The 11,835-nt window shown below is 45.4% G+C and overlaps 1 protein-coding gene across 12 annotated transcripts in view; it reads left to right on the forward strand.

Annotated features, from left to right (window-relative positions):
- Positions 1-11,835, forward strand: part of UNC13B (unc-13 homolog B) — a 237,901-nt gene that overhangs the window by 160,371 nt on the left and 65,695 nt on the right. For 5 of the 12 annotated variants that reach the window (XM_067039620.1, XM_067039622.1, XM_067039621.1 and 2 more), the window contains exon 1: positions 4,871-5,378. The exons of the other annotated variants lie outside the window; for them this stretch is intronic. The gene's annotated coding sequence lies outside the window, so the exon portion shown is untranslated. Of the gene's footprint in view, positions 1-4,870; positions 5,379-11,835 lie in introns of those variants that run through there. 12 annotated transcript variants of the gene reach the window in all.

The raw sequence follows: 11,835 nt of genomic DNA on the forward strand, positions 1-11,835 counted from the left end.
GTCTCCCTTAAGTTTTCTCTTCCCCCTTTGCACATTAACTAGTTTCCTATAACTCAGTGCCTCATACCAGATATTTCTGAATATATGGAGAATCCTACAGGGAAAAACCCTCCTCTTTGGGGTCCCTTCATTGAGTCCCAAGACACTTGAGATTTGGATGTTGGCTAGGGACATTTTTTTTTTTAAGATTTATTTAATTTATTTTTGGCTGCGTCGGGTTTTTCATTGCATGTCCTGCGGCATGCAAGATCTTTCATTGCAGCGCATGTGCTCTTCATTGTGGTGCGCGGGCTTCTCTCTAGTTGTGGTGCTCAGGCTCCAGGGTGTGTGGGCTCTGTAGTTCGTGGCATGTGGGCTATAGTTGAGGCATGCGAGCTCAGTAGTTGTGGCACGCGGGCTTAGTTGCCCCACGGCATGTGGGATCTTAGTTCCCTGACCAGGGATCGAGCCCACGTCCCCTGCATTGTAAGGCGGATTCTTTATCACTGGACTACCAGGGCAGTGGCTAGGGACATATTTTGAAAAGCTTATAGAAATAGGGACCTACAGCAAGAGAATTTTCCAGAATTGGGTTCACTCTAAGGTATATCTCAGAACAAGCCACGAAGAACTGAGGGGGATATTTGATCAATATTAAGCCAGTTAGAACATAGTCTCTTTTTAGTACAAGAGGTTCACTTCCCCATGAAAAGTCAAATTTTGGGTTCCCGTTAGAGAATCCTCAGCCTACGGTCCCTTGGCTTCCTTGGGGTATAGAGATCGAGGCAGGCTCAGTGCACTTTGTGGATTGCACTGGGACATGTAGAAGCAGATACTAGTTCAGCACCAGTCTTAGTCCTAAATCTGGGAGCTATGACTTTGACTAGGTTTACGTAAGAGGGCAGTGGACATGTAAGCTGCTTGGCTTATATGAGTTTTTGATCATTTGTTCCTCGAATGGAAATGGGACCACAGGCTTTGGAGGTATAGGCTGGTAACCTAACTGTTTAGCTGGGCAGTCCTGAAGAGTTTATCAACTCTTTAGGTTCAAGATTTTGCTATCAGAGGTGGTGCTTGACCTGATTATAGAACTGAAGTTTGTCAGTAGTTTGTGACTCCTTAGGCCTGCCTTGCAGCTTGTCAAGTGTGATTTAGGCTGTGTAGCAGCTATGTCTTAGCACTTCAGTAAAGTGAGCCTATCTTTGCCAGGTTCCTCACCCCCCGGGGGGGGCATGTGTTCCTGAAGGAAGAAGGAAAACCGCCTCCCATTCATTGCCCATCCTTCCCTGCTGCATGTGATTTCTGAGTAGCTTATAGAGGACATCATCCTACAGGGGGAAAAAAGACTTTTCTCTGCCACCAGAACAGTTTTCCTCATAAAACAGATCCCAGCTGTGTGACCATATACCGGCCTGTTCGTGTGCTTCTGGCTTTACTTAGTGGTAGAGAAGGAAGCATCACAAGCTTACTCCTGTATAAGTCAGACTTGGGTTCCACCTATCCTTTGCACCCTGCATATGTGATTGTTAATACTGGAAGAAAAGGTAGGCACCTGCTGGTTCTGACCCAGCCACTCTCTGGCAGTGACACCTGGAAGGCAGGCCAGGTTTAGAGCAGGCACATTCTTTGCTTCAGAACCAGTTGTATCTGGCCCCAACAAGACCTAGATTGGTTTGTATGAGAGGAGAGAATTGTGATTGGTGAGCCCCTCCTCCAGTATCCTTGTGACACCACTCAGATGCTTTAGCTGAAGATGAATTTTGTGTACCAGGTGGTCTTCTGACTAACCCACCCATTTGCTTCTCCTTTAGAGCTCCTGAAGCTCTGAACCTTCCCACAACTCTGCGTGAGTGTCAGTGTCTCATGTTGAATTTCCATCTTGACTCATCTGTCTCTAGGCGAAGATCCCTGCAAAGATTTAAATTGGGAACCAGACCTTGAGAATGTCTGTTCAGAGCATTTCACAGCTTCTGGATAAATGCCTTTTCCTTCTTAACCCAATCTGTTTTTCTAATTCTGCCCAGCCAGCTCTTGAACAGCCCTGCTTTGAGGAAGCTTCCCAGCTAAGGTGGGTGCTTGTGCTAATTCTTACCTCTGTAACGCACCCCCATCCTTTTGGCCTGCCCAGGATTCCCAAGAGACAGATCCACTGTGACAAGGGAGCTGCAGTTTGCTCACATGGCTCAGGAAACAGAAATTGCATCTATCCCAAAAGACTAGTCCACTAAGGAGTTCTGATTGTCCTTTGGTCATATGATGTCTGGCACTCTCTGGGCTCGGTTGAACAGTGACAGAAGGAGCCCTGCTTTTTTACTGAGTTTACAGTGACTGCTATTTACCACTTTCCCACTTATGCCCCTTCTTTCTTTTGCTGAAACATGGGAAGGTGGAAAGATACAAAGGTAATTTATGGTCAGAGCCATATGAGGGCTCTTGTGAAGTTTGAAGACTGGAACTAGAGATAGCTGATTTGTTGTGCCTCGTGTCCTAAACACATTTTCTCTGTCTGAGCCTTTGTTTTTCTGGAAAACCCAAGCTGCTTAGAAGATGAACTGAATGTGTTTGAGTAAGCAGATGGACAAGACAATCACATTAGCCTCAGTTATAGCCTCTGGAGGTCCTAGCCAGGTCCTGGAGCCACTGGTGGATGAGGCAGGAAGAAGTAGGTTCTTTGGACAATGTCCTGCCTCTGAGGATCTTTCCCAGTCTTGAGAATTTGATCTTCTCTTGAGTCTAGGAAGCTCAGACCCAAACCTGGTCATGACAGCCACTGCTCCGAGCTCTTTATGAGTGGCTGCAGAGTTGGGGGAGGAAATTCTGATTTAATCAGTCTTCCCTATATTTCTTGTTTTAAACCCTTTACCTCCTTCTCCTGGCTGAAATATATGAGGAGCTTTACAGTAAATTTGCAGTGACTTCCACTGAAATTTGACAGTTTTCAGGTTTTTTTTTTCTTTCTGTATTTAGATGTGGTTATGGTTGCACTGTCAGCCCTTATCTCTTCTGTCATCCAGCCAGCTCTCGACTGGGTTAGGAGGTATTTGCTTTGCTGTCAGTGTTGGCTGCATAATGAGGTGGATGGTTAAGAAATGGGTTGTGTATTGTCTCTTGGAATCTAAATTTTTTTCCTTGGTTGAGGGGGAAGCAATGTTATTGGAAGAAGGCAGTAGGGAGGCAAATGTTGGCTCTGGATTCAAGGCTTTCTCCTCAGGATCTTGTGGGGGTTTTTTTTGTTGTTGTTGTTGTTTGCGGTACGCGGGCCTCTCACTGCTGTGGCATCTCCCGTTGTGGAGCACGGGCTCTGGACGTGCAGGCTCAGAGGCCATGGCTCACGGGCCCAGCCGCTCCACAGCATGTGGGATCTTCCCGGACCAGGGCACGAACCCGCATCCCCTGCATCGGCAGGCAGACTCTCAACCACTGTGCTACCAGGGAAGCCCTCTCCTCAGGATCTTGGATAAGCCAAGGAAATCATTATTAATTTAAAAGCTTGTTTTATCTACCAGATAGGGCTGCCTGTTCTGTAATGACAGATTCCAGGGTGGCCCCCATAGACCGCTTGATTCCTGGCTAACAGGGCCTTGTTCTATTATGCATTGTCATGAGGAATGTTGCAGGGCAGCAGAAGTAGCAAGGTTTGAGAGCCTGGTTTGGGCCTGATGGGTGAATCAAACTTGCCCACCTGATGTTAGCCTGAGGAAGAGGAGGGGGACTTATCTTATTAGATCAGGCTCAGAGGAGGTAGAATAGGAATGGCTTCACTGGATTGTCGCTGGCTGATTGAAGCCCTATATTGAGAAGAATTCTGAGGTTCTCTGGGCTCAAACAATGTTTTTCCTGTCCAGAGGTTGCAGAGTAGAAAGAGGTGTCATATATTTCATGTTTTTGTCAATGCTCCAGGGCTTCAAGGGTCCCTGGCTTATGTTTGGCATTATGTTGCAAAGAACAACTTGAGTGTTCTTTGAAGATAAGGATATTTAATTTCCTGATGAAATTCAACTAGAATTTCCCAATAATTCAGCTAGAATTGTTGAGTTATTGGGAATTAGGGCCACATGAGAACTGCCTGACCAACCAGTCTCCAGGGAGGTAGGGCTGCAACTGGCAAAGGACTGGGAAATTTGGGACTATGAAACCAGGGTCTTGAACCGTACGTAGCTTTAGCCCAATATGATATTACTTTAGGTTACTTAGTTCCTAATTCTGGATTCCAAAACATTCTGTGGTCCTGACTTCTGCAGTAGAGGGTCTACCTCAGCCCACCCAGCTTCCTCTACTTCTGTCTAATCATTGCCTTGGCACAGCCTAAGGGAGTTCTTTTTCCAGTTGGTTCTCTTGCCGTGGCTGTTCAGGAAGAACTGGACTAGGTACCTAGTCTTTGAGAACATGGTGTTGTTTGATGTTAACTGCCCTTGGTACTTTACCTGTTCTCCAGCTTTGCCAAATGCAGACAGTACATTATATATACAAAAACAAAACGAAAAACCAAAACCCAACCAAACCAAAAAACCTTGAGCTTGTCTCAGTAGAAGGGACGACTCCCTTTGTATCATGCTCTGGCTGTTTCTTGCAGTGTTCTGTCTTCCCTCTGAGACTGAGAGCTCCTCAGAGTGTAGGGCTCTGCGTTGTGTCTCTTTATATCCTACAGCCCAGACATTAGAGAGATGGATAGGCAGAGGAAAAGAAAGGAGGGGCGAGAAGAACGAGAGGAAGAAACAGGGGAGGGGAAAGAGGAAGACCTATATTTAGGGAGAGAGAGAGACACTCACCAAGGGTGTGTGAGTGAGCTTGCTGGCGAGGTTTGTGTGTGCGTGAGTGTGCTAGGAAAGGGGGTGTGTGCGCCCGGAATGTGTGAGGAGGGCTGGTGCCCTATGGGAGGCTGCAGGCAGGAAGCAGCTGGAGAGGAGGAGGAGCAGCAGCAGCAGGAGCTGCCCTGCTTTTTGTCTCAGACTCAAAACCCAGAATCGACTGAGTGAGAATTCCACGTCCAGTTGAAGTTTGGCTGCTACTACCTTCAGCAGGCTGGTCATCAGAATCCCCCTCAGCAGAGAAGTGTGGACCAGATTGGATTCCTAGATTTGCAGCCAGCAAGACTCCTGCCCAGCCCTGGGGGAATTTCTCTGCCGGGCATTTTTCCTCTCATCAACTTTGCACCAGGGAGCCAGCCAGCTGGGTGCAGCTGAGAATAATAGCTCCTTGGCTCTGTTGGTTGGTTGGGCAAACAGCTGTGCTGTGGCTTAGAAAGTTCATCCTGTGGCTTCTCTCTCAAACCAAGGCGTACTTCTGAATGGATTTCCTTTTAAAGACAGCACTTGCATTCTAAAACTTGAGAATTTGTGGTTTTAATGTGTTTTTTTTCTTTTCATTTCCTTAACTCTTATTTTGATTGCAGCAGCAAGGTAAGTGGTATTGAGTGTATGACTGACTCTGAATGAGAAGCAGGGACAAAAGCAAAGCATTTGTGGGTGGAATATGGAGCAGCTACATTAATTACATAACTGCTTGAGCCAACTTGCTGGTGGGGGATCATTATAATGAGTGAAAAACAGCATACTCAGCACTAAGGGTAGAATCTTCACGTGCACGTGTTTATATGCTGATAATCTGACCATCCATTCCTCCTTGGTACTCTCCTGTATGTATATAAATAACCCATCCAGCCCTTTGGGTATGTGCATACCTGTATAGGAAGAATCTGTTTCTCCCTCTTGATATGTCCATATGTTTATAAATAACCTGTCCATTCCTCTCCTGTGTGTTACATATACATAGACAACTCATTCATTCATCTTATATAAATATACACAAGCCATCTTTCCTTCCATGTGCTTACGTATATAGATATATACATCCCTTTATCTCATACACGTATGCATGTACTCAGGTAACTTTCCTATTCTTGTATAGGCCTGTGTATATTCAGAAACCTTTCCATTTTTCCAATGTGTGAGAGTGTGTGTATGTGTGTATATTGTCCTTCTGTCTAATGTGAGTATTAATTCATCCTTCTCGTGTGCATATTCCATATAAACAGGAAAGTCATCTTGAGTTTTCTCAGTTTTAAATGTGTACACACATGGATAGCAGATAATGTGTCCATTTGTGTCCGGCATGTATGGTGAAAAAAGCACTATCTTTGTAGATCGAAGACCCCCTTTTAAATCCTAGCTCTACTCAGTGACCTTGGCCAGGTCATTTAGCCTCTCGGAGCTTTATTTTTCTCATTTATGAAATCAGAATAGTAATCTTTCCCTCCTACCTCACAGGATTGTTGTGTTGATAAACTAGGAACCTTGTAAACTGTAAAATTCTAAACAGATGTAATTTTACTATTATAATGTGTCCCTCTAGTGTGAGTTGTCTAGGACTGCACACCTTTGACCCAGCTGCATTGAGATTATGCTCTTGTCTGTGAGAGGTCTCTAAGTCTTCCCTGTGAAGGTGTAGCTTCTGTTGAAGTAACCAGGTTTATCTTGTGGTTTTGCTCAGAGTACTGGACAGAAGCTACACAGAGCTACAGGGTATCTCGAAAGGGTCAGGCTGAGAGAGATAAGGTTTAATCCTCTGCAGATTGGGGCCTTAGTACTATGCTCTTTGCAGCCTTGAGGAGGATTGAGGCTGTCACAAAATGGAAATATGATGCTTCGAGCTAGGATCAAAGTGAGCAGGTTAAAGGAAGACTGAAAGAATGGAACATTCTACTACCCCTGAGATGACAGTCTGCTCTTTGCATCCGCTGCCAGGTTTTGAAGGCTCTCCAGAGTGTCCCCGGCCTAACCTTTAAAAACTGTGATGTTCAGTATAGTAGCTACCAGCCGCATGTGGTTGTTGAGTACTTTAAGAGTGGCTAGTCTAAATTGAGATGTGCTGTAAATGTAAGATACATACCAGAGTTCAAGGACTCAGTATGAAAAACGGAATGCAAATATATGATAAAAATTTTTTTTTAGTTTTTTTTTAAAATTTTATTTATTTTTTGGCTGCATTGGGTCTCCGTTGCGGTGCGTGGGCTTCTCATTGTGGTGGCTTCTCTTGTTGCAGTGCGTGGGCTTCAGTAGTTGTGGCTTACGAGCTCAGTAGTTGTGGCTCGCAGGCCCAGTAGTTGTGGCCCACAGGCTTAGTTGCTTCGCAGCATGTGGGATCTTCCCAGACCAGGGCTCGAACCCACGTCCCCTGCCTTGGCAGGTGGATTCTTAACCACTGCGCCACCAGAGAAGACCTGATAAAATTTTTATCTTGATTACATGTTAAAAGAATAATATCTTAGATAATGGGTTAAATAAAATGTATTAGGGCTTCCCTGGTGGCGCAGCGGGTGAGAGTCCGCCTGCCAATGCAGGGCACACGGGTTCGTGGCCCAGGCCGGGAAGATCCCACGTGCCGCGGAGCGGCTGGGCCCATGAGCCATGGCTGCTGAGCCTACATGACCGGAGCCTGTGCTCCACAACGGGAGAGGCCACAACAGTGAGAGGCCCGCGTACAGCAAAAAAAAAAAAAAAAAAAAAAAGTATTAAAATTAAATTCATCTGTTTCTTTGTACTTCTTATGTGGCTACTAGCAATTTTTAATTGCATGTGTGACTCGCATTATATTTCTGTTGAACAATGTGCTGTTCTAGAGCCATGATCAGCACAAGGATCAGGGCAGCTCTTCCAGCTGGAGGGCAAGTGGAAGCCCCATGATGGCAACCCTGGGGATGGCAGGCACCCCACAGGGTCTCTTTCTACCAGTCTCGTATGCTGGAAAGATACAAGCTAACTGACAGTCTGGCAGAGGCTGGTACTGCTACTACTCTGTTTATTTGCCCTGAGGGAGTCCCCTAAAATTGTGAGCAAGTATATTTAGGGAGAGGTTTCCAACTTAGTTTTACAATGAAAGGGGATTGTAAGCCATCAGTCTAGAAGAAAACGTAGAACTTGGAGGCGGTATGTTGTTATGGGAACAGAAGTGGACTAGAAAGGAGAAAACTTGGATTCTAAATCAGCTCTGCCATCACTCATTTATTCTTTCCACGGCACTGAGTTCTCACTGTGTGCCAGGCCATATGCTTGGCATAGTAATGCCCTGTGCTAGGCATTGGGAACTAAAAAACAAATAAGGCACAGTTTTCAATGTCATGGAGATCACACCCACTGTGTGTCTTTAAGCAAGAACCTCCCATTTAGGTGTCTGCCAAAGCAAAACAGATGAACAACAAGAGTGTCATGCTAGGTCAGGTGTTATAAACTTGGGTGGTAGGGCTTTGGGGAAGCCAGAATAGCTGCCCTGCCTAAAGATTTCCAAAATTAAAATTTAGAAAAACGTATGATCGACGAAAAAAACTACTCCATAGGCTAGATCACAATGCAGTATGAGATTCCAGGCCTTGATATTCTCTAAAGAACTCTTCCAACTCTAGCATTTTCTGATCTTGTGTCCCAGATCCTTTTATTCAATGGCAAGATTTATTTTGTTTTAGTTTGAGCACCGTATATGACAGGCACTGTACTAAGTGCTAGGGATACAGCAATGAACAAAACAGAGTCCCTGCTCACATTCCAGGGTAGAGGTTGAGGAGAGAGACAGATAATAAACTAAAAAATATATGATCTATCAGGTGGTAGTAAGTTCTATGAAGAAACTATAGCAGAGTAAGGGGATAAAGAATATGGAGGTTTGGGGGGGATGGATAGGAGAGTGTTCAGGGGCTAGATTCCTGGTCACATGCCTTTTTTAGTCTACTCGTAAGCGTCATAGGTAGTAAGGAAAAAAGAGCATGATGAGTGCTTAAGAAAAAAAATTGTTCTGATACTTGTTAGAAATGGTAAGGCAGACTTTATTCAGGGGGGGCTATTATATTGGGGTATTATAATAGGGGAGAGAAACTGAGCCCGACTCTGAATACAAGCATAAGTGGGAATTTATAGTCAAGGAACAGGGTGAGGGTCACTGGATGGAAAATTAAGAGGAAACATCCGGGGGAAGGGAGGCATCTGGCTAAACTGACTTGACAGGATTTTTTCTGGAATCAGCCCAGGGTGAGGGATAAGGAATTTGGTCAGATATCAAAGGTGGGGAATTTTCACTAAACTGACCCAGCAAGATTCTTGCTGAAATTGGACTAAGTTGAGCCCAAGGACAGGAGCCTGGTCAGAAAGAGGGCTCAGAGGAGCCTGACTCAGGTTTAGTCAAAGAGAGTCTTTTTTTTTTTTTTTTTTTTTTTTTTTTTTTTTTTTTTGTGGTACGCCGGCCTCTCACTGTTGTGGCCTCTCCCGTTGCGGAGCACAGGCTCCGGACGCGCAGGCTCATGGGCCCAGCCGCTCCACGGCATGTGGGATCTTCCCGGACCGGGGCACGAACCCGTGTCCCCTGCATCAGCAGGAGGATTCTCAACCACTGTGCCACCAGGGAAGCCCAAAACCTAAATATGTGGATGACTGAGTGGGTTTGGTGCCTTTAGGGAACCCATATCCCTCGGAGGTGATTCTTAAGTTTAGAGTTCATCTACAGGCTGTAGCTACCAATTCAGAAGAAGGTTTAGAGGGTTTTGTTTGTTTGTTTAATATGAAAGCAAGCATCTTTGAGGCTGGGAGGAGTTGCTATGGCAGCTCTAGCTGGAAATTTCCTATTTGTCACTAATATGGGAAACCAGGCAGCTCTGCCTTTAGTCCTTCAGCATCCTCTGAATACAGTGGCTGAGCCATTTGCCCTCTGTGTGGCTGGCCAGCCAGTGTTGTAGGCACTGCAGTTTTGGAGGGGAACCTGACGAGACTGTCCAACCCTATCTGGAATATTAATCTGAGGGGCAGAAGCAGATAGGCCCAAAGTTAACCTGGCCCGCACTGAAGCTGTAGCAGGAGAGTCAGCTTCATTTTCGTTCCTGAAAAACTGCCTCCTCTAGACCAAAGTGGGGCTGGCCTTGGAGGACCTGGCAATGAGCTCTGAGCCTCACTAGCATTAGAAAGGAAAAGTTTGCCTCCTGTAGCAGTTTTCTCCTTCCTCGTGCTTTCAGGCTGCCTGAGGGCAAGCCTCCTGTCACCTGAATGAAATGTTGGGGAATGAATATTTTGCTCCTCCCTTTTCTTACCTTAAAAAGAAAACTTTTAGAAGAAAGAAAGACTAACAAAGAGTGACACTGTAATGGTAGGGTTCCAGGCATTGCTGTAGACCATTAGAAAAGACTGGGAAAGGTAGGGGTCTGGGGCTGGGATATAAGTCATGGTTCACTCAAGTCAAACCATTTAGGCAATTGCACACTTGGCTTAGATATTGGTTTTCCTGCTTCTTTGTCCCAGGGTCTTGCCATGTCAGTAATAGTAACACTGCAACACTTTACAGTTTACTAATTACCACTCTCTCATTTTAGCTTTAAAACATTCCTGTGACTATCTCCCCCACTTTACAGATGAGGAAACTAAGGCACAGAGAGAAGTGTTTAATCCAAGGTCACTGGTGAAGCTAGACTCAAAGTTATGTCTCCAGATTCTCAGTCTAGTAGTACTTGCTCATGGCTTCATGTGGTCATATGCAGAGCTTCCACCTTGGTTTAGTAAGCGGTCTTTCTCTTTGAGAAAAACTTGAAAGGCTAATTGCCAACTCTAGTCCATCAGTCTAGGGACATTGCTCAAAGCTAATACCAGGTGCCAAGACCAAATCGAGGTACCCAGACCTTGCACCTAGGGGAGAAAAGAAATGGGTGGCTTTGGAAATGTAGATTTTGTACTTTTGGGAGGAGAGAGGGAAGAACTTGATGAGTCAGTCCTAGAATTGGGGGCTTTGCTATCTAGGCAGCTGGACGCTAAGCCCGAGACCCAGGAGTTCTGACTGGGCACATAGAGCATTCTCTGTCTCTGTCTCTGTCTCTCTCTCACACGCACACGTGCTCACACACACACACACACACACACACACACACACACACACACACACACACACACACAGACTAGACTGAGTTGACCACATTAGGGGTATGGCTGATCCTGGCTCCTTAAAACATCAGAGTAAAGCAGTAATGCTTAAAAAGCAACAATTAGGCCTCTCCAATGCCTCACAGGATGGATAGAGTTCTCAGATGAAGAATTCCTAGATGAAATAGAGTTTTTACATGAGCTAGAGAGAAGAAGGGAAGAAATGAAAAGGGAATTAATCTAGTTTCTGTCTCTTGATTCTTGGCCTAGTTATTTCCAGTAAAAGGGGTCAGCTTCATCTTTATCTCAAGTCTTGTGACTTTGGTTCTTCTTAGTCTGCGAAGCACAGTGCTCTTTTTTTTTTTTTTAATAAACGTAACTCAAGAAGCACAGTGCTTTTAATTTTCAGACCCACAGACTATATTGCTATGGGAGCAGTCAGCTTATGTTCTTCACAGACAATTTTTACTTTTTATGGTTAACTTGAGTACTGGGAAATGAAAAGGAGGCAGGGGTTTTAGAAGATTTAGAAATGTAGGTCAAATCTAGAAAATAGAGAAACCATCTCCAGTTGAAGAACATGAAGGGTAGCCTGTCTCCCACCAACTCATTTTACCTGTCCCGGGCTGACCCTGCAGAGCCAGAGAGTATAGGCAGTCCCATGCATTCCTGGGCTCTCTGCTTCATCCTTTGTACTTTCCACTGTGCTCCTTCCCTACAGGCTGCATGTTCCCAGTAAAACCGGAATGGATGCCCACCCCCCCATAAGGTAACAGTCATCTCTGCCTAAGCTACAGTCACTGGTAGCTCAGAGTTTAGGGGCAAGACTGGTGGCAGGTCTTTTTTCACCTTTTTGGAGAACAGTAGAGCACCCTGGAGCTCTCTCTGATGTAATCAGCTCCCCGCCTGCCACATGCATTGTTCTCTCCAGGCCATTCAATGGGCTAGAGCAACCCTCTATTACTCCAGC

The sequence above is a fragment of the Kogia breviceps genome, chromosome 8 (genome assembly GCF_026419965.1).
Source record: "Kogia breviceps isolate mKogBre1 chromosome 8, mKogBre1 haplotype 1, whole genome shotgun sequence".
Taxonomy (NCBI): domain Eukaryota; kingdom Metazoa; phylum Chordata; class Mammalia; order Artiodactyla; family Physeteridae; genus Kogia; species Kogia breviceps.